Consider the following 3,570-nt stretch of genomic DNA (forward strand, 5'->3'; position numbering starts at 1 on the left):
AAAATGATCAAATGCAACATAAATACAATCATATTGATGGTTATGATTTGCTTTTTGTATACTTTTTTCCATATAAGTGCCAATAAGAAACGGGAGTTTCAAAATGTGTTAGGATTTGTTTTGTGCTTACATTACTACAAATGTTTGAGATATCTATATGAAAAACAAAAGAAAAAGTATACAATGCTTCTTGAAGCCTCCACCTCAAAAGGAACAAACACCCATACAGAGTAAAAAATACAGGATATAAAATCAGTTTAGACTTTGACGCTATTTACACTGAACACATGCTCATAATATAGTATTTAAAAATAATTTATCTTTCTTTTATTTTATTTTATTTTTTCCTACAAAATAGAATTTTGTACATGATCCACTGACAACTAAACAGTGCAGAGCAATGGGTCCCAACACAGAATACGAAAAAAAACTAAAATATTAATATCTGGAACCGACTGTTGTGTGATGCTGTTCTTTGTCGTGAAAACGTTGAGCGGAGTAGCCCTCTATGTACAATACATAAACATACAAAAATGCACCTGAATGTGCACACTGTATTTCTCTTGTGCCTGTTTACCATTTTCTGACTCGATTTCAATAGCAACCGAACCACAGTTTTGGGTCCGGGAGTGTGTGCAGGATACGCACACCGAAAGCTGTGGGAAGCAGGCATTTATATGCTTCGGCTCTCAGCATAGCTATTATGGTTTCCATGTAGCGTGCAAAGTTCTATGTATATGTTTTGACCATTCTTTTTTTGGCACGCCTGCTCATATCAACATGCTTGGAATTCATCCCCTCAGGACAAATAGCCCGATGATGCCAGGCTTGCTTCCTGAGGCGTGATTTCCCTGTCAATTCAAACAGGAATCCCATGATCGTCATCTTTAAAAAACCGCAGACAACAAAACCATCTGCCACGACGGTGACGGTGATCAAAACTTTTTTGTTTTGTTTTTCCTAAGGGACGTTTGCATGCGACGGCATCTACTGGCACTGGCAGCCGCGCTCAGCGATGATGATTACAATCTCTTACAAATAAAATGGTTTTACAGCAGCAATATACTCCGTATTCATGATTACTCTTTTAGCCAATACATCAATAACAGAACACCACTGAACCGTCCCCAGAATGTGTCACGCTCCAATTGCTACCAATTTCCTCTTTAAATTGCCTGTGAGATTTGAACATGTGCCTCACGCTTGTCTCATTTACCACAGGAGAATAAACCTTTTCTATTTACAAGAAGAAGAAGAAGAAAAGAAAATCTGCACTGCACTGTATATATCCATAAATACAGATATTTAAATACTCAGGGAAATAAAAAAGAAAAGAAAACTATTTTGGGGGCTTCAGTGCGTGAATGGGGCTATAATACAAAGCTGGGTCCCTCACTCAGTAGTTAATTCACACCCATCTAAAACAAGGCATAAAATATCCTATGTCTTTATTTCTTTGTATTTCATACAATGTCCTTAGGAAATGAATGCAGAGGAATAGAATGAAGTGTCGTGCTGTTCTCCTGTGTACAAAGGTGCCCTCTCAGAAGGTTATAGATGGCCGTTCACTATTGACATTGCAGTTACTGTGTCTTGTCCGTCTGTGTTCATTAACCACCTAAAACCCCATATTGTTGAGTGGAGTCCCTCTGGGCCCTATGCTATAGTGTCTTTTCAGTTTTATCGTGGAGAAAGCCTTCGCTGGAAACGGCCGCTCGACAAGGTTGTGAGCTATTCTCTGCGAAAGCGTTCGCCACAATACGGAGGCTGGGGGTTTAAGTGGTTAAGCTGCTTTGTGTTCATCGTTTTTCACCTTTTGTGTGGACAAAAGGTGAAAAATCGATATAGTATGTAAATGCTAATCGAGTCAATGCATTGCAACACCGACGTTTCTTTTTAAGAAGACAGCACGTTTGCAGCTATATATGCCCCTAGTAGTGTTTGGGATTAGACCTCAAACAGTGTAACATATATTATGTATTCGATTTGAGGCTGAAAGGGTGATTTATACGTAGTTGCATGCCGGTGTCTGCTATTTCCGGTGTGTGTGTGACACTGACACAGCATGCAACCAAGTATAAATCATGCACAAGTGTCCATCTACCTGTCATGGTAAATGTCAGACTAGCGTATTATTGACTGAGAGTGCATACTTGATGTCTACAAATTGTGGCTTTCTAAAGAGGAAGGGAGGATGTGAAATGGTTGGAGACTGCATTCCTCCAGTTCCCTACAGTTTTCTCTATGTTATAGTAATATAGTAAGTACAATATCATATTTTAGTAGATTGAGTCTCAAATGAGCCACAGCAAATGGTACGGATACATACAAATTCTAATGGCTGTGCAAGTCACATATGGACCCACCTGTTGTCATGGTGTAAGTAACGTAACCACTCTATTGTCTGCATTTGCACTTTCCTTAGTCCAATAACTATAGTGGTTTAAACGATTCCCTGAACAATGATTGTGTTTGCCGAAGGCCAAGAACAGCCTAGAGACTGACTGGAGAAAAAAAAGGAAAAAAAAGCTATTTCCTATCCATGTATTCACACGAACGGCTTCATATTACATCATATCATTACCAAAATATAGATATGAAAGAGAATTGGGCTTTTCTCTCCTTGTCAAGGAGCAGTCCCAAGCGATCCATAAATTATCCACAGCGAGTGACAAAAGGACATAAATGTGCTGCTTTTCAAAGAGCCTTGTCAAAATGAATTAAAAAGAAAACGAGAGCGAGAGCACACAAACAACAAAACATTTGTGTGGTTAGTGGTTTGTTTTAACATAGTTAGATAAGTGGCTTGTATAATGTCATTACAATAAAAGTTTAATTTATTTACATACATATGCAGACACACAATATGTGTGCGAGTGTAAATATGTGCGTGTAGAATAATTCTTACACCCTGTCTTTTTTTGAACAGTCTCTTGAATATGTTCTTGATTGCCGTAGAAGTTGTCATTTGACCGCCATTTGCACTTCCAAAAGTCTGTCAACACGACAGACACACGAGCACACACACACACACACACACACACACACACACACACACACACACAACGTTCTTCTTTGTCCAACCTACTGTTCTTATTGTCCTTGTATCGGATGCTCAATAACTGCTCACTAGCTGGAGACTGCTAAGATGACTCCTTTTTCTCATTGGACTGATCCGATTGGATGGGGAAGTGGAAGCCCCTCTTTGGAGGCAACTCTGCCAACAAAAGCTAGAGATGTTGATCCCGGTTGTCTAAGAAGGGCTGGGGGTTTACCTCCGCAAACCCAAAGCAAGGGGGGAGGTGAGGGGAGGGGGGGTTGGGGACACAGGATATCAGGTCCACAGAGATCCCTCAAAGTGCTTATTGCTTCTCCGTCAACTTGCTCGCTCTCTTGCTTTGTCTGCAATTTTTTTTTCTCTTTTCCGACAGCAGAAGCAAACGTTTGTCCAAGATAAAACAAAATTTTACCAGAGACTGCCCTGCACCCCTCTCTAAAAAGCCCTGCATCTTCCACTCACTCCAATGGTCACAGGACGAAAGGGGTCATGGGAGGTGACTGATGGGGGGG

The 3,570-nt window shown here is 40.3% G+C and overlaps 1 protein-coding gene across 1 annotated transcript in view; it reads left to right on the forward strand.

Moving 5' to 3' along the window:
* The window catches only part of wnt3a (wingless-type MMTV integration site family, member 3A), a 93,450-nt gene that overhangs the window by 32,421 nt on the left and 57,459 nt on the right, over positions 1–3,570 (forward strand). The window lies entirely within an intron of this gene.

The sequence above is a fragment of the Electrona antarctica genome (genome assembly GCF_951216825.1).
Source record: "Electrona antarctica genome assembly, chromosome: 19".
Lineage (NCBI taxonomy): Eukaryota > Metazoa > Chordata > Actinopteri > Myctophiformes > Myctophidae > Electrona > Electrona antarctica.